Genomic DNA, 20,763 nt, shown 5'->3' with positions numbered 1-20,763 from the left:
ACAGGTCAAAATGAACATTTACAAACTCCCCAAAATGGAAGAATTGCAGTGTTTTATTTCACCAGTTCATCAAATTTGGAATCAGTTTCCCTTTTTTAGTACATTATAGAAGTTGATGGACAAATACAAAATATTATGCCTCTTGGAAGAAAATTAGGAAACATGTAAAAACACAAAAATGAGCACTGGCTTCATTTTTATGGCTTAAAGAAAACTGATTTACAATTTATATATTGCAGAAAGCAATGTATTGCTGTAAACTTTGTAACTTAAATTATTTCAAAATAACACCTAGATATAACATCCCTCCTCTCCGTTGATGTACTGAACTAAGTTAAAACACCATAAAGATTGTGACATACTCAGCACTTTAGCTAACCTACGAGTTTCAGATATGCTGTTCTCCTTCATCATGGACCCAAATGAAGGAGCATTTTCTCTGAAATGCTTCGTTTTTTATCAGCTAGACTTTCCCTAGCTTTTTTATGTCACACTGTAAAGTGGCAAATTCAAATTGGATTTTACCTGTACACATTCTACTTGCGTTGCACTTCAGCATTTCAGAATATCTACTTTTACAAGGAGATATTTTGGCCCAGATTGATAGTCATAGCGGCCATAGACCTTAGAAAGAAAACAACAGCCCTAAAGGATATCAGACACTGGACATTACTGAAATCTATATTAAACATTTCTCAAGCTTGAGAATAGACGTGCACCTGGTCATTGAAAAATTTACAATTTTCAATCAAGAATTCAAATAATTAGAGTGACAATTATCCACTTGGAACAAACATATTGTGCACTATGAAAATGTATTACACAAATCTGTCCTTAATTTCTGACTGAGGTTGTGACAAATATCTTTTTTTTGGCTTAAATTTAAAGAATTTATGTGACTATTATGTGAATTATAACACAGATGCTATGATTTCCCATGGTGCTATTGGTCAATTTAAATCACACTTTATGCATAAAATACATGAACTGTAGAGGTATAATGGTAGGCATTCCACCATCAAGTATATGTATGGCAGATATTTATGTGTGAATGATTTCTCTACCCTCAATTAGAATAATATCCTCTCTGCACTCTTTATTCACATATATTAAGGTGAGATCACATTATAGAAGTCAAATAATGTAATGAGGGTTCAGGTAAAGCTCATTATATTAACCCCATAGTGATGGGGCCAATTTTTTAAATTCTGACCAATTTCACTTTATGTGGTGATAACTCTAGAATGTTTCAACAAATCCCAGTGATTTTGAGTTTGCTTTCTCGTGGCACATTATAATTTATGATAATGGAAAATTTAGGTTGATATGTTTTGTGTTTATTTATAAAAAAATATCAGAAATTTGACAAAAATGTAAAAAAAAATTGCAATTTTCAAACTTTGAACGATTATCCATTTAATCCAGATAGTCATGCCGCAGAAAAACATTTATAAATAACATTTCCGACATGTCTGTCTTACATCAGCACCGTTTTTAAAACGCTAATTAATTTTGTTAGCCTTTTAGGAGATTTAAAAATGTAGCAGTAGTTTTTCATTTTTTCAAGGAAATATACAAAATTTATTTTTTTGAGGGACCTATCCAGGTTTGAAGTGACTATGGGGGTGCTATATATTGGAAAACCCCAAACGTGATATCATTTTAAAAGCAGTACCCCCTGACATATTAAAAACTTCTGTCAAATAGTTTATTAACCCCTTAATGACCTGAAGTTTTTTTATTTTTGTTTTTCGCTTCCCTTCTTCCCAGAGCCATAACTTTCTTTATTTTTTTCAGCAATATGGCCATGTGAGGGCTTATTTTTTGCAGGACGAGTTGTACCTTTGAACGATACATTTGGTTTTACCATGTCATGTAACAGAAAATGGGAAAAAAATTCCAGGTGCGATGAAATTGCAAAAAACTTGTTTTTGGTTTGGCTTTTTTGCTAGGTTCAGTAAATGCTAAAACTGACATGCCATGATGATTCTCCAGGTCATTATGAGTTCTTAGGCTATGTGCACATGGTGCAGAATCTGCTGTGGAATTTTCCGCGCAGATCTTACTAAATCTGCAGGTCAAATGACCTGCATTTTTCCTGCGGATTAAGTGCATTTTTTGTGCTGTTTTACTGCATGTTTTGTGCAGTTTTCCCTTGCGGTTTTCCACCTGTGGATTTCTAGAATGGAGCAGGTGGAAAACTGCAGCAAAACCACACAAAAGAAGTAACATGCTGCATTTTTCATTCTGCAGCAAATCAGTTCAGAAAAAAATGCAGCATGTGCACTGCAGACTTTGTTTTACATAGCCTTTAATGCTACTAGACATCACGTGCAGTTCAGCTGCGAATCCTCACTGCCAAATCCGCACCATGTGCACATAGCCATAGACGCCAAATGTGTCTAGGTTTTTTTTATCTAAGCGGTAAAAAAAAATTCCAAAGTTTGCTAAAAAAATTGCGCCATTTTCTGAGACACATAGCGTCTCCATTTGTCGTGCTATCGGGTTGGGTGAGGGCTTATTTTTTATGTACCGAGCTGAAGCTTTTAATATCATTTTTGTGCAGATAAGATGTTTTGATCTTCCGTTATTGCATTTTAATGCAATGTCGTGATGACCAAAAAGACGTAATTCTGGCATTTTGATTTTTTTCTTGCTACACCGTTTAGCGATCAGGTTAATCCGTTTTTATTGATAGATAGGGTGATTCTAAATGCAGCAATACCAAATATGTCTATGTTTGATTTTTTTTATTGTTTTATTTTGAATGGGGGGTGACTTGAACTTACGTTGTTTTTCTTCATATTTTTAAAAACTTTTTTAACTTTTGGCATGCTTCAATAACCTCCATAGTAGGCTACAAGATGCCACAACGCAATCGCCTCTGCTAAATAGAGGTGATGCTCTACGTAGCAGATTTACTGCTTTGCTATGAGTGGAGACCTCTGGATGTCATGCCGACAAACCAATGACCCCCGATCATGTGACAGGGGTCACTAGTTAGTGCATTTCCAGCCGGATGGGTGGGAGCATTTGTTAAATGCCGCTGTCAGAGTTTGACAGCAGTATTTAACTAGTTAATAGCCGCAGGTGGATCGCAATTCCATCCGCGGCTATTGCGGGCACATGTCACCTGTTCAAAACAGCTGACATGTCCTGGCTTTGATGCGGGCTCACTGCTGGAGCCTACATCAAAGCAGGGGTGCTAGTATCGGACGTACTATTCTGTCCGATGGCAAAAAGGGGTAAAAGCATTATCGACTTAAGAGGGACTGGTGGGTCATCTACTGCCTATATGATCTGCAAGTTAATAGATGGAAGAAATAAGTAGTAGGCATATTGATTCTTGATGTTAAATCCTTTTCTTCCTTTTGTTACACTGCACAATTATGGGGTGCTAACAGGCTGCCGATCACCTGATGAACAAGCAAAACACTCGATCCTGATTTGAAATTATTTTTTGACTTTCACATCATTCTGTGTAAACATGACTTGTCCTGATGAGAACAATGACAGCCTATGCATGAGGTCAGCCTGTCCAAAAGGGTTATTAAATGACTGATCAAGGGCCATTTAGATTGTTCATATGTGAAGCTAACGTATGGAAGGAACTTAATAGCCTTTTTCCCTTAAAACCACATGCATACTAGATCAAACCAATCATACATATGTACTGAGTAAAAAGGAGGAATGGATCAGACTATAAAGTCCAGTGCAAAGAAATGGTTAAAGAATTGTAATTTTTTTTAACATTCAGGTGATAAACAGGAAAAAAAACAGAACAATGCCAGATAATGTCTAAAAACAGTAATAAAAACAAGGGGCACACACATGGACACTAACAGACAGATGTTCATAGGAAAAAGAGGTTATATACATATTCAATTGTGAACTAAGAGTGTATGGTCCATATGGAGGAAATACCATGTATGTAGAACCCTCGAAAATTAACATCACTGTCAAATACTGTATATTAAGGCAAAGTGTATGGCAAAAGAGGGTGCCAAAAAGTGCAGATGAAAGTGCTGGTAAAAGATAGAGATACATTGCAGAGCTAATAATTTTTTTGTGTTGTTCTCAAACAATAGGTCTATACACTATACCCTATTTGTATATTGATATGTGGCATGTCTTTATCAGCAGAGGATCATGCATACTGCAGTATATAGTTACCTAGTCCCAAGTGTGGCCATGTTGATTATTAGAGGCCAGTGTCCCCAAATGGATTAAGAACGCTGAGGTATAGGTATAGAGGTAGGTATAGAGATAGTTAAACTTACCTATAAAGTTCCCTCGTTTGGGTGGCATCACCCGTCGGGAGGTCACATGTACTGAGGAACATTAAGCTTTTACTTGGTGAGTTGTCAAAAAACGTTATTGAAGTTATATTGGTATTTAATAATAGGATTTCGGGAGCTGCAGGAAGAAAACCAATGAACATCTAGTTATCAATATGGAAGTTAGGCAAAAACTATAGTTTACATAACAAATTATCACTGTCTTGTAATGTTATATACTAAAGGAACAGAAAAGCGCAATAGGGTTTTATCCGAGTTAATATTAAAAGATTAAAAGAAATTCACTCACCTATTTGTAGGAGAGATCAAGCACATAGGATTCGTAGTTAGCTGCTGCAAGTCCAAAGGTCAAACCGAGTGACCGCTGATACATCAATTCTTATGGAAATAATTTATGGACTTCCATACGCTGTTTGACAAAATATAGAATCCCACTTACGGTGAAAGATTAATAATTTATTCCCAACGCGTTTCGAAGTAAGGACTACTTCTTCCTCAGGGGATGACAAACATGTTACAAGACTATATACACTCCATATTTGAAAATTGGCATCAATAGTCACATGTTCTTCTTGCAAGAAGTCAAAGTTCAAACACATGAAATAACATGAAATAACATGATCAATAACCTTTACCTATTAAAATCACAATGTCCCTTTCTTATATTATAGATAAAACTTAGAAAAAAAGAAGAAAAGAAAAAAATGATTTAGGCTCTTTCTTGTTGCAAGTTCTTTTTTTCATTGATATTTTCACATTTTTTTCTTTTCTTCTTTTTTTCTAAGTTTTTTTCTAAGTTTTATCTATAATTTTGAATTTTGTAAAATAATATTTTGAAAAAAGTGCATAAACATATTGTTTGCATAATAGTTTCTAAGCAAAAAATGCAAAAAAATAATGTTGAATAAGTTCTATCTTTTCTGAGTTTTTGCTATCCCTTTCTGCCAATGTCCCAAAATTGGGACGCCCTTTTCTGAAAAATCCGTACTAGTAAAAATTTGGCAAATTATATTTCTGATTCATTAGAATCTGTCATTTAAAAAAAAATGAAAATTGCTAATTTGGCAAGTAATGGGTTAAGGGCACAAATAATGCTCCATATATAATGGGCCCCATTTGTAATGCTCCAGTGTATAATGTGCCCCATAGATGCTGCTCCAGTGTCTGATCTGCCCCATTTAGAATGCTCCAGCATATGATGGGCCCCATGGATGATTCTCTAGTGTCTTATGGGCCCGAAAAATGCTCCATATATAATGGGCCCCATTTGTAATGCTCCAGTGTGTAATGGGTCCTGTAAATGCTGCTCCAGTGTCTGATGTCCCCCATCTGGAATGTTCCAGTATATGATGGTCCTCATGGATGATGGTCCAGTGTATGATGGACCCTAATAATGCTCCATATATAATGGGCCCCATTTCTAATGCTCCAGTGAATAATGAGCCTCGTAAATGCTGCTCCAGTGTCTGATGTTCCCCATTTGGAATGCTCCAGTATATGATGGGCCCCATTTTTAATTAACCCAGGCATGGTATATGAAAAGAGCTCCATGGAGTAATCTGAAGTGTGTGCTGCCGCATCCTTCACTTTTGGTGTGGGTGAAGGACACAATAAAAGGGGTTGCTCCTGACCAGAAGCCTGCACTGATGACTCAGTGCTTGCATTTTTTTAAACTTCAGAAGAGGAGGTGATAGAGCTGGAGGCTGTTTCAGCAATGTAAGCCAAAAAGAGTTCCTGATGCTCTGGCTTTAAAAACAGTCTACCTACTCCCAGAAAAGGGAGCCTTACAGGCCTTCCAGAGCTACACCATGACGCAGGCTCAACACCTCCTGCCTTAGCTGCTATTATGTTTTTGGCACTGCCAGCAGATGCACCAACACCACCATCAGTACCAGGTGGCCCCCCATGCCCACGTCCATGTCCTCTTCCACCATACTTCCTCATGTTTTGGAAAATGGACCCAAAATACCAGCAGATATATGGTACTGTATCAGAAGCGTACAGCTCTATACAGTCTAGGGATAGCAGTAAATCTCCATATATAATTCATACACACACTCACAGGCTCAGTATGGAGTACACAGTAAAATAAAAAGTTGAAAAAGGGTACAGTATCACCAGATACAAAGTATATATAGTATAGTGTAAACATTAGGAATCTCCGTAAATATTTCAGGAGGCAGACACAAATGCTCTCAGGCCCAGTATGGATTACACAAGATTATGAAAAGCTGTAAATGGGTAATGTAACACAAGCGAACAGCTCTATACAGTGTTGGGGTAATCTTAAACCTCCAAATATATTTCCGGAGAAACAGACAGACATTCACAGGCTCATTATGGATTACACCAGAATCTAAATAGCAAAAAAGGTTACTGTATCAGAAGCGTACAGCTGTATACAGTGTTGTCCAAATTTGAAATATCGGTATATAGTTCTGGAGTCACCCTCAGATGCTCACTCAGTCTGGGTTTGACCATAATAAAAATGTTGTAAAAAAGGTTCTGGATAGCAAGATTGCAAGTATATATATTATAGGGTACTATTGAAATCTCCGTATACATAGTCCTGTAGTCACTCTAAGACATTTACTCAGTATGGATTTGACCGTAATACTAAATGTCAAACAAAGGTACTGTATAACACGATACAAGCTGTATCGAGTATAGGGTAAAAATTGGTATCTCCGATTCACCGTTCAGTATATATAGAAGGTGTAAACCACACATGCTCACTCCCAATGGATGATACCGTAATAACAATTTTTTCACAAAGGTACTGTATCAGCACATACCAGGTGTATCCAGTCTAGGGGTAATTGTAAATTTCCATCTATACTTCCAGAGTCCGACACAGACACTCACAGGCTCACTATGTATTACACCAGAATTTAAAAAGTAGAAAAAGGGAAAGGTATTCGAAGCGTACAACTGTATACAGTGTTGTGGTACTTTTAAATCTTCGTTTATATTTCAATCTCAGTAAGCCACTCCAGACTCTCCGCTACTGGAAACTAAATGGATACAAGTACAGATGGAAAGTTGAGTGTTAGCAGAAATTTGGGAATTGCTCATCGCGGGAAAACCTCCCGGTAGATGTAGCAGAGGTGATACAGACAATCAATTACTGTGTCTGTGGAGACATCGAAAACGGTTCTTTGTGAAGAAAGGATTGCTTTATCGCAGTAGTGTGGATCACATCACCGTTACTCATCTCCATCAAATTGTGATCACAGGGAGAGATGTAGACATGGTTCTCACTGCCTATCATGATGTGTCTGGTCATTTTGGAGTGCAAAAGACAGAAGCCACAGGCTGTAGGTGATTCTATTGGATTGGCATGAGAGGAGACATTGAAAAATGGTGGCAGGAAAGTCACATGTCTGTGACTATCACAACTGTGAAAGGTGATCATAAAGCACCACTACATCCGCTTGTAAGTTGACATCCATTACAAATGGTAGCCATTGATCATCTGAAGGTAGAGGCCAGCAGGACAGGCCATAGCTACATCTTAACCATCATCATTCAACACACCAAATTTCTAGTGGCAGTCCCTGTGAAGGATTTAACTGCCCAGAATACACAGTGGTGGAGCAGAGAGAGGTAAGTATTGCAACTTGCAAGTGCTGTGGCCAAGCAGGGGGGGCACATTCATTGTCAACGGTACTGGCACAGGGCCCCTCATAGTATGCTGGTGTTTCTAACAGCGAGTTGGCCCCCCACCGTCACAGACAGTGTATTGTACTATGAGGTGCCCTGTGCCAGTGCCGTCGGCCATCAATGGGCCCATCCACCTGTTCAGAGCAATGGCTTTTGCCTGGGTGCACCCGGTGATGACCCCAGCCCATGGGGGTGGGGTGGGCAGCCGAATTAGGGAGGTTTAAAAAATGGCATATGTTGATGTGTAGGCTGGACATTCTGCTGCTGAAAATGGCGGAATTGGGCAACTCCGAGGAAGAGGAGGACAAAAGTGAGGCAGTTTTCTGGCAAACTATGTGTCATCAGGGGAAGGTGGGACAAAATCCTTTGAAACCCATGCATGGTTCATTTTAATACCACTAGCTGTTTGATAGTGGGACACCTCGTGTGCAACACTGCCAGCAGCGGATGGAGTGCTCGTGCGACTGCGCTCTGTGGACGAGCTTTTGCTTATGGAGAAGGAGGGTCGAAAGCCTACAGCCAACTGTTTCCTATACCGTGGGCTAGGCAGCACTGTTCCACCGCCGCTTTCCCCTGTGGAGCCTGCATCCACCACATTAACCCAGTGGGCAGTGATGGACATGTAATGGCCCTGGCCATGCCTACTGGTACATGCATGTGTTGTGAGGTGCACCTTTCCACTCACTGACTGTTTGAGTGCATGGACAATGCGGTCTTTCACATGCCGGTGGAGGGCAGGGATGGCTTTTCAAGAAAAGTGCCGACTGGTAGGTCATAGCATGGGACAGTGTAGGCCATGAGCTCGCGGAAAGCTTCGCTTTCAACCAAATGGTAGGGCATCATCTCTAATGAGATTAATTTGGCAATGTAGGCGTTCAAACACAGTGTACGAGGATGAGAGGATGAGTACTTTCTTGTCCTACTCAGAGTGTCTGGTAGGGTGAGCTGGACTGGAGAGCTGCATATGGGGGAAGCAGCGGTGGACCATACAGAGTGAGAGGGGGTTGGTGATGGTATTGGTGGTGATGGCCTAGATTCAGTGTTGTGTTGCAAAACCATTGCGATTTTGTGAGTGCTTTGGCTTTGCGACGACACCTCCACATTTAGAGCTGGTGGTGTGCTTAACAGTGGCTGTGGTGTTACAGTGGGGGAAGCGATGGAGCATTGCTGGCTACCTTCAATCGCAGCAGACGCAGCAGGTGCACATGTGGTACCTGAGGTTTTGTAGTCCATCCATGCTTGCAAGTGCATGTTGATTAAATGTCTAAGCATGCAACCGATATTCTAATTTCTGAGTTGTTTACCTCGTCTAAAGGTTCTTCCGCACTTCTTACAGGTAACCTTTGCCTCATCTGTAGCATTTTGGACAAAGAAGTGCCACACTGTACTCTTTCTACTATGGTATACATTTTCTGGCCTTGCACGCTATGCTAAGTTGGTCATCTTTCCAAGTTGTCCTGCAACACTTTTAGTTTTTGGTCCACGTTTCTGGACAGCTACGGGCCTGCCAGATAAACGCTGCTGCGATGTCAATGCCTGCTGCGGATCCTTCTCCTTTTCTGAACTATTGCCAGCGCCACCCTCCTCCCCCAATGGATGCCAATCTGGGTCAAGAACTGGGTCATCCATCGCCTCCTCTTTAAAGTCATCGGCACCTTCATCTTTGCCTTCCTCTGTGTCACCGTGTAAGGTGGTATAGTATGCGGGAAGGGGCACCTGAGTTTCATCAGGGTCAGATTCTGGCTCAGTAGATGGCGAGGGCAATGCAGTGCTCTGGGTCAATGTACCAGCAGAATCATCTAGCAGTGGCTGTGCATCAGTGCACTCCATGTCAGATTCATGTTGGTCTGGGGAATTCAGGATTTGACTTGATAACCCAGGTATGGTATGTGAAAAGAGCTCCATAGAATAATCTGAAGTATGGGCTGCCGCATCCTTAACTTTTGGTGGGGGTGAAGGACACAAGGAAAGGTGTTTTTCCTGACCAGAACCCTGCACTGACAACTCTGTGCTTGCAGGTTTCGAATGTTCAGAATAGGAGGCAATAGAGCTGGTGTCTGTTTCAGCAATGTGCTCCAAAACCTGTTCCTGATGCTCCGGCTTTAAAAGCTGTTTTCCTACTCCAAGAAAAGGGAATTTTACAGGCCTTCTTGGGCCAGATGATGACGCAGGCTCAACACCTCCTGCCTTAGCTGCTATTGTGCTTTCGCCAGAACCAGCCGATGCACCACCACCATCAGTACCAGCTGCGCCCCCCTGCCCACGTCCGCGGACTCTTCCACCATACTTCCTCATGTTTGGGAAAATGTACCAAAAATATCAGCAGAGAGATGGTACTGTATGAGGAGCGTCCAGCTGTGTAAGGTGTATTAAATTAAATCTACGTATATATTTTGTTAGTCGCAGACGCTCTCCCAGTATATATTTGACCATAATCCAACAAGCAGATATACGGAACTGTATCAGAAGTGTACCGCTGTATGCGTTTTTTGTGTAACTAACAATCTCCGTATATGTATTTACGGAGTGTCACACACACACACTGACTCTGTATAGATGTGACTGTAATGCGAACAGCAGATATACAATACTGTTTGAGAATCGGACAGCTCTATACGGTGTCTGTATGGAAAATTGTCAATCTCCGTCTATTTGTATACGGAGTGACACATGCTGTCTCTGTCTAGTTTTGACCGTCATCAAACAGCAGGTATGTGAAACTGTTTGAAAAGCGGACAGCTCTCTAAGATGTAGGTCTGGAAAAATGGAAACTCTCCTCGGCTTGGTTTTCCAGAGTCACACACAGATAGCTTCTATTTGTCCGTGATACAAGGCAGTACACTGTAGTATGTGAGGAGTGTACACCACTATACGGTGTCTGTATGGAAATTTGTCAATCTCCATCTATTTGTATACGGACTGACACACGCTGTCTCTGTCTATTTTTTACCGTAATCAAACTGCAGATATACGAAACTGTTTGAAAAGCCGACAGCTCTCTAAGGTGTAAGTCTGGAAAAATGGGAAATATCGGCTTGCTTTTCCAGAGTCACACCCAGGTAGCTTCTACTTGTATGTGATACCAGCCGGTACACGGTAGTGTGTGAGGAGCGTACACCGCTATACGTGTCTGTATGGAAATTTGTCAATCTCCGTCTATTTGTATACGGATTGACACACGCTGTCTCTTTCTAGTTTTGACCGTCATCAAACAGCAGATATACGAAACTGTTTGAAAAACAGACAGCTCTATAAGGTGTAGGTCTGGAAAAATGGAAAATCTCCTCGGCTTGTTTTTCCAGAGTCACACCCAGATAGCTTCTATTGTCCGTGATACCAGCCGGTACACGGTAGTGTGTGATGAGCATACACCGCTATATGGTGTGTGAAAAAAAGAACACTCAGTAACTCACCAGAACAAAATAATAAAAGTTTGAGTGCTTTGAAAAAAGCAGTTTGAACAGCAGTGTGCACACAGCAATGCAGCTATCTGGTAGCCTTAAAAGGTAGCCTAATCACCACCAGCGCTGCTGCACACAACAAAAATCCTCCCCTTTCACTGCACACTAACAGTACTGTGAAAACTCTATCAGCAGAAGCAATTTTTTTTCTTCTTCCCTGCCTAATGCTCTCCCTATTCAGAATCAGCAGCAGCAGCACCTCTCCCTATTCTAAGATCGGCAGAAGTAAGATGGCGGTCAGTGGTCACAGCCTTTTATACCCGCTGTGATGCCACACAAAGCCAGCCAATCACATCAATGCCCTTCTCTAAGATGGTGGTGGCCGCTGCCCATGTCATCGCGTTGCCCACAGTGTGCGTCCAACTTCATTAGCTGAGAAAAGGCGCTGGAAGCATTATTTGAAATGTGACTTTGGCGCTCGGCTCGGCGAACTCATGGCCAACCTCACGCTATGGTCGGGTTTCGATCGGCAAAACCCGACTTTAGCTAAAGTCGGCGATTTTTGAATTTGATCGACCCGTTTAGCTTAACTCTAGTTATAATGTTTCCTTATGCTCTTTGTGGTCAAGTTCCTGTTGTCTTCAAACCTATTTATGATTTATAAGCATAATGTTGCTTATGACTTTTCCTATCATTGCAAAAACCATAACCTGAAATTTAATTTTTCAAGACTATGCTAAATTTAATATCACAAACAGTAAAAGATGATTAAATATTTTCCTGTGGCAGATGCAGCACCCAATAATCCCAGCAAAGAGGCCACAACTCATTTGAATTCCAAGTTATTTACTGTACTGTGTGTTATCAAATGAAAGATAGCAAATCAGAACATGCAGAGGCAACAGAGAAACATGACACTATGATGGATGCCTGATAATCCACTAGATAAAAATAACATTGCTTGCTGTACACGCTTACATTTTGCAGCAGCAGCAACATTAGATTTTAACCAGACTCCACAATCCACAAACTATTACTAATATAAAAATCTTGTATTACACTTTCAGTATACAGCCTAGGTTGTGATCTAAGGAACTCCCTGATATGAGCAGATTGTGATCATTTCCCATTCTGTACATCGATATTATTTAATTTTAAAATCTACACAGATGAAAAATCTAATATAGTCAATACAGAACATATTTTTAGGAATTGGATATGAAAATGTAGCTATTAAATTTACTTTAATTAAAATCAGCTTTGCATATCCATTAAATACCATACCTAGGAATTTCATTCAACAGAGACCTATCCTTGCAATTACACTCTCCTCTTAAACCTGCTGAAGCCCCTGCTGAAAAATGTGCAACTCTTATCATATATGGGGAGAAAAAATTACCAGAAAGCATACATTTTGTCTAATTAACTATATACGCAAATGGCTGTGCCAATTTACCATCCTCAATGCTATTTAACAGATATGTTCTTGGTTCCTCTGGGTGGGGAAACATGATCATCTACTTCTCAGGCATCACATACTTAAATAACTTCAAGGGGGTTTAGCTCTACCTGATCCACACTCATATTACCTTGCAGCACACTTAAGGATCGCTGGTGCATTGCTAAATGGTCGCTGGTGAGCTGCCAAACAGGCAGATCTCACCAGCGATGCAGCGACACAGCAGCGGTCGTTACTTACCTTTCAGATGCGGCGATGATAACGTCCTCCCACCCGCATCCATGCGTCGCTCGTTGGCGCCAGCAGGAAGCCGCCAATGAGAAATGGACCAGGCTGATCTTGCGCGATCAGCGATAACCAGCGGGGGAGCCGTTCGGAGGTAAGTATCACATGCGATATCGCGATATCGCTGCTGCTCCACAAAATCAGTGACGTTTTAGCGATATTGCTAGCGATATCGCTATGTGTGAAGCCCCCTTTAGATAGTTACATAGCCATGAATATATGAGAGGATACCCACCACATGAGAGCATTAAACCCTTTATGACCTTGCAATTTTACATTTTTTCACTTTCACTATTTTACTCCTTTTTTTCCAAGAGCCATAACAACTCCCCTTTCTGTTAGTTTCAAAAGCACATTTTACCCTTTGCCTAATGGCAAATATTTTACTTACTGTATGTATTATATGACTCGGGTGTTGCACTGACTTAACCTGAGCTGCTTAGTTCTTTAAATGCTTTCATTCTTTTGATTTAACACAATAAAATATTTTTTTAATAAAAATAAAATTTACCAAAATAGTAACTTTGCAAAAGTTCTTAATTCAAGTTTGCCAGATCTAGAGGTCTCTATTACAGATGAGCGAGTCAATTCACAGAACACTAGTCCAGTTGCCATGTCAGTATTTCATATCCACCGGAATAGAATCCTGTGAACAACTTCTACCTACCTGAGCCTCTGAAGATGAGTCTCTGATGCCTTTTCTGCTTTGCATTGACTACATGACATTTTGATTACAGCGTAGCTCACAGATGGCATCATGCCTATGAATCCTACTAATCGGAAGAGATGCCAGGAAAGCTGGCATGGAGATGGAAATTTTCCTAACTCCGATTCAGCGGAGATAGATAGATGAATATAGGATAGAAAGATAAGTAGATAGATATGAGATAGATAGATATCGGATAGATAGATAGATAGAATAGACAGATACTATATAGCTTGATAGATAGATATTAGATAGCTGTGTATAAATATTTTTGTCTTTTAACCCCTTCTCAGCCATCTATTTATTGTGGTTTATGGTCAGGAGAGCTAAGAATGACCTGCTATTTTAACGACCATGAGGGCATATTCGATTTACATTGAATATTTTTTGTGCAAATCAAATTTCCAGTCCGATTTTTATCTGATTGTGAGACACAGCACACCTTCTCCCCAAACCTCCATAATGAACTCTGCACAGGCACAGAACAGTATTAGTAACAAGTTAGACACAGCAGAGAGGAAATGAAGTAAATAATAAATAGAAACCATGCACCAATATTCATATAATCAAATAATTATGTTCGGATCAAATAGTGCATACATTCAATTTTTACTAATTTTTACAAAAAAACAATCCTCCTGATGTGTCACAGAATTTGAATGGAACCCATTCAATTCATTAGTATAAACAAACCACTATGTATGGGCAATTATATTATAAAAACGGGAAGACTAAATAATATAAAAACAGTCTTTAATAAATCGAATTTGGCAATCATAAACAATGTGCAAGAAAAAAGTGCCTAAGGCATACCAATAGTTAATGCAAAATCACAACATACAAATATACAAATAATTCCTGAGATCTGTCAAGAAAATATTAAACATTGTGCAACAGTATCGTGCATGTATATAAGTCATATCGAAACCGCACAAAATATAAATACACATAGGTATACATAGATAATAAGAGTGCCTGGCATTACCGTAAGAGGCTGTCATTATACCGCTGGTATGTAACACTGGTTGTACCTGCTCACATATCACTGAATGATCACACATTAACTTCTGTAGCTATATGGTTTTATGTGATAGGATAATTACGGCACATTATTGATATAGATTTATACATATGCATTATTCAATGGTGGTTGGAATCACTTTCTGTGATATATTTGAGTAGTATATCTAAAAATATTTACAAAATTACTTTTATTATCTATGTATACCTATGTGTATTTATATTTTGTGCGGTTTCGATATGACTTATATACATGCACGATACTGTTGCACAATGTTTAATATTTTCTTGACAGATCTCAGGAATTATTTGTATATTTGTATGTTGTGATTTTGCATTAACTATTGGTATGCCTTAGGCACGTTTTTCTTGCACATTGTTTATGATTGCCAAATTCGATTTATTAAAGACTGTTTTTATATTATTTAGTCTTCCCGTTTTTATAATATAATTGCCCATACATAGTGGTTTGTTTATACAGGCACAGAACAGGCCTACAACTTTTTTTATTGAAGTTATTGAACATTTGCAGTCAACAAATTTCTATGCTCCATGTGACTTTTGTAAAGCATACAGTATATTAAGGCCCCGTCACACATAGTGACTTACCAGCGATCCCGACAACGATATCAACGTGTCAGGATCGCTGGTGAATCGCTATGTGATCGCTGGTGAGCTGTCAAACAGACAGACAGACAGACCAGCGTGCGGCATCGCTTTGTTCAGCGCTGATTCATGTCAAAAATAGAATTAAAATAAAAAATATTGTTATTCTCACCTTCCGACATCCCGCACAGCATTCCCGCCTCTCTCTACGCTCCGGTCCCAGTAATCCTTTGCGAGAATTACCGCGATGACGTCCGTTCTCGCGGGATCGCAAAGTCTTGTGGTCATTCTTGCAAAGGATTACTGGGACCGGAGCGTGGAGAGAGGCGGGAATGCTGTGCGGGACGTCGGAAGGTGAGAATAGTAATATATATATTTTTTTATTATTTGATCGCTGGTCTCCCGCCTGTCACACGCAGCGATGCGTGCTAGCCAGCGGGAGATCAGCGACGAAAGAAATGTCCAGAGATTTCCCAGAGCGATCAGCGATACCGGCAGGGGGGCCGGTCGCTGATCGCTGTCACACACAGCAATCTCGCTGGTGAGATCGCTGTTGTGTCACCAAACTTGTGACTCAGCAGCGATCTCGCTAGCGAGATCGCTATGTGTGACAGGGCCTTAATGAAGGCTGCTCAGGCAATGTGAATGACCTTCTTTAATTTTGTGTATCAAAAAATTAATAGAAGCAGTACAGGAATAAAAAAGATTATAAAAATATATGTCATTGTCAGGTGTCAAAAAATATGTATGAGATACTTAAATATTCCTGTCATGATTGGAAATGTTTCTGCTTTTGTGCTTTTGTTCTTCCCTGCTCTTTTTCTAAAAGCTGTAGCTGTCTGTGCATGATAAAATATAATTGTAAATTGCACCATTCATTATGCCATATGTCGTACTAAAAACAGGAATAAAATTAAATCTGGTGACAAAAATGCAATTCTACCTTTGCTTTTGTTTTTACCCTGTTCATTATATTATACAAATGACAACATGATTATTTAAAGAGAATCTGTCAGTAGGCTTTTGCTATATAATCTGAGCACAGAATACTGTAACACAGGGCAAGAAAGCGTGATTCTAGGGATGTGTCATCTACTGGGCTGCTTGTAGTTTTCATAGAATCCATGTTTTGTCTGCTGGAAATGTAGCAGAGCTTAGAGTTAAACTGTATTTAACCATCCAACACCCCTTACTGTCTATCTTCCAGTGTACACTTTCCAATATGGGCAAGCTGCTCAGCATTGGGGAGAGGTTACACTGATTAGCAGATCTGGGCTTCCCAGCAGCTGTAGTCTGGGTGGTACATTGTCAATATCCTGCTGATAAAACACTGATTGCAATGAAACTACAACACACAACCTAATAAATGACACATCCCTGGAATCAGGTTCTCTTGCCCTATAATATGTTGCTCTCTGGTTAAATAGCAAAAACCTGCTGATAGATTCCCTTCACGTCATTATTAGTGATGAGCGAGTATACTTGTTGCTAGGGCTTTTCCGAGCATGCTCAGGTGACCTCCGAGTATTTTGGCGTGCTTGGAGATTTAGTTTCTGTCAACGCAGAATGCCTGTTTGTTAGGAAATCTCCACATGTATTCAGGCTGTCTACAAGTAGCAAATCATGCAGCTGCATTGACAGAAACAAAATCTCCAAGCACGCCAAAATACTCGGAGGACACCCGAACAACGAGTATACTCGCTCATCACTAGTCATTATATTTACGGCAATACCAAACTTAGAAGGTTTCTTTTATGTTTTAGTGGTTTACAAAAATCAGAATGTTGTGAACAAGATTGTTTATTTTGCTATTATCTGAGACATATAAAGTTTTATATTGTGTCCATGGACTTTTTGTGTACATTGAGCTGTTTTTATTGATACCATTTGAAATACAAACAATTTGATCTTTTTATGCACTTTTTGTTTGAAGTCTGGTAAGTGAAAATGCTGAATCTAGCTTTTCATGGTTTTTTGGCAAAAAATAAAAGATTTAAATAATTTTATGTTTTATCATACTTATAAGGAAGGACATAACACTAAAAATGTTTATTTTTTTACTGATATATGGGTTGTAATTTAATCTTGTTTTTTAGATATTTTACAAAAAAAATTATTACCTCTAGGTTCTTGAATCTGCAATTATTTTTTCACTATACTGCAATCTTACAACATTGCACTATGTAGGAAATTTATAGATCTCCTATGAAGCCCAGCTACAGGCTTGGCTTAGTAAGACCCACAAGATGGTAGCAACAAAGATCTTGCTAACCTATCTGTTCCACTCAAACGTGTTGCGATCAGTCCATTTAACTACCGCTGTAAAAGATTGACAGAGGCATTTAAATTGTTAAACAGCAGGAATTGAAACTTGCCACCACCTGCCATGTATGGATTGGGAATAGTTCCTGATATTCACTCAAACATCCGCAATCAATTCATGACAATGTACCATTGTACTATTATTTCATATATTATGATTCCCTAAATGATATAAAACCCCTATCTATCTATCTATCTATCTATCCCATATCTATCTATCAAGAATATTGGAAAAGCACAGTCAAGGAAGACTTGACAACTTTTCAGTTGTGCTTGAGAAAGGTTGATCACAACCGAAACGTTGTCACACCAACCAATAAAGTCCACTTTTTCACCTTTTTCTATCTATCTATCTATCTATCTATCTATCTATCTATCCCATATCTAGCTATTATCTATTTTTCTGTCTATCTATCTTTGTATATATCTACATGTATATATAGATAGAGCATGCATAGATATATATATATATATATATATAAATTGAATAAATATTATTTTCAATTTTTGTCATAGATACATATATATGGCATATATCCCATTCCTGATAATATTATTGGCTACAATCCTAAGGCCATGTAGTGTCTTTTGTTTGTTTGGGCCATTCAGCAGTTACAATTAATGAGCCTGTGTTGCAGGGCTCTAGTGAAGCTGTCATCATTGTCACTCAGTTATGAGATCTGGCACAGGGTGACTAACACAGTTTAATTTGCTGGTTTAATTCTCACAGGGCTTTTTGAAAGGTCGTGTTGACCAAGTGAGTGAGAAATGAACTTAGCCTTTAGGCACATCATTTTCAAAAGTAGCCCTTTCTCGCCTTATCTTTTATTTCACCTGATCCCTGGGTAAACATTCTGGGAAAGGGATATAGATCTGTTTTATGAATTGTTTGACTATCTTTGACAGGTGATCTCCCATGGCGCAAACAACATTTTATGTCAACTTTAATTTGCTCCTTCCTTACTCCTCACCTATGGTATTTTTCTCAAGACACAAGAGTAATGGCACTTTAATGTCAAAGAACAAATACTGTATGTACAGTATGATTTTTATAGAAGTATATTATGAAACAGTACAAACTTTTAGATTTTTATTCAAGTAATACTTTGTTTGAAGGGATTCATACATAATACAAAAATGAAAGCCAAATTACACCATATTAATAATAGGAAATCTGGACCTTTTTACCTCTATACATCATCCACAGAAGATTTGTTGTTTTACTTTTTTGGCTCTTTATTCTGGATGAAAGTAAAAAAAAAAAAACACACTAAATGTTAGAGATATTTACATCCAGCATTGTTTGTTGCATATTTTTATGCAAATTTTCAAGTTCCACAACATATCATAATGCAAGAAAATGTACTATCGGAAATCGCAATTTGCCCTTGAAGAGGACTTGTCACTCACCATAAGTGTGTGCATTTTTATACCTGATTTAAGGGCCCTTATTCTTCTGAATCTACAGTAGATTTTACTGTTTATTTTTATTTTTTTTGCTCCATTGCTTCTCCGTACTTGAAGATATTTCCCTATTATTCTTGTATTGGAATCTAGTAAAATACTCTTTATGGGTATTTTTTGAGGACCATGTCTTCTTAGCTAATACAATTAGTTTAATATACAGGAATAAGGGGATCAAATCTAAGGAATTGAAAGGGGCAGTAACAGAAATAATGCCAGTGCCAGATTCAGGAGAAAAATGACATACACACTATGTAAAACATTATATATACACGGCCAAAGAAAGGCCCACTTTAATTAAATTTCCGTCTCTTACATGTAGAGTGGCAGAAATGTACAGAACTTTGCAGCAAGTTTCCTATGTAACACATGCAAATATTGCCCTATGTGTGCTTTCAAATAGCTCATTGCAAACAGACGTGATATTTTCTGGAATTATAATGCAAAAATTATTTTAGGTCTGCCTGTGTTGAATCTAAAATTGTTCATACGGTCAAAGTGAATGTATTTTATGTTTTTGAACCATTGTACTGAGTAAATTTGCTATTCTCTAGTTTTATCAGTCCTGTTTAGACTGAATATTTGTTACGTTTTTACTGCAAGGCAAAAACATGAGCTGCAGTCCCTAAAATGCCAAAATATTCACACCACCATCTAAATAATTCCAAAAATGAAATCATATAGAATATAAAGCAGAAAGCAGCTTGTTGGGTGAAAATTATTGGTTACAAATGGATGTGCACTTCAGGGATTTTTATTTACATTCCCTTTACAGATAAACACTGTCTTTAATTAGGAAATTGTACCATAGGATAATACATGTAATTTGTGTTGTTATTTTTCCACATGAATTTTTCAGAATGACATTAGTGAGGGGATAGATGTTCAGGAGGATTTTTGGAGAATTGGCATTTTGACAGTTGCCTTTATTATCATGACAATATTATAATAATGATGTTGACTTTTAATTAAATGGTGTTGACATACTTTATGTCTGCAGATTAACCATCTGCCTCTGCCATAATGACACTCCTAAGCCGTGTCAGAGCAAGCCCTATGTGATTTTAATGCCCCAAGATATTGCTTAAAAATAGCAGGTCCGTAAACTTTACCATTTATACACTTGGCACAGGTACAACTGATATTGGAGGAGTTGCATTATAAGTAGAAGCTGTAAAAAATAAATAATACTTTAAAAAATGATGAATTAATTTAATGAACAAATCATTTTATTTAATAATCAAAGCATTTTAAGACTTTAAACAGTGTCATCAACACTGTAGCATAGAATTCTTTCAAAAACAATTATTATTTGCATTTTTTTATTACCTTTAAATAAATATATAAGTAAGATAAATAGGTAATGTCTATCAGGATAATAAATAGAACCATGTTGAATAAACAGGTAACAAACAACCAACTGCCATTTGTTAATTATTGAAATTCAAAGGATACTTAAAAACTATAAAAGAAGAGAGTTTTTAGGTATTATATGGAGAATGAGACAAAGGACTCCACACTGTCTGGAATCAGTGGCTT

General features: G+C 38.5%; 1 protein-coding gene across 1 annotated transcript in view; it reads left to right on the top strand.

Annotated features, from left to right (window-relative positions):
- The window catches only part of GRID2 (glutamate ionotropic receptor delta type subunit 2), a 2,095,611-nt gene that overhangs the window by 434,711 nt on the left and 1,640,137 nt on the right, over positions 1-20,763 (top strand). The window lies entirely within an intron of this gene.

The sequence above is a fragment of the Dendrobates tinctorius genome, unplaced genomic scaffold (genome assembly GCF_039654945.1).
Source record: "Dendrobates tinctorius isolate UK_male_01 unplaced genomic scaffold, ASM3965494v1 ptg000011l, whole genome shotgun sequence".
NCBI lineage: Eukaryota > Metazoa > Chordata > Amphibia > Anura > Dendrobatidae > Dendrobates > Dendrobates tinctorius.
The sequence above is the reverse complement of the archived record's forward strand: the minus strand, read 5'-3'. Positions and strand labels throughout refer to the sequence as shown.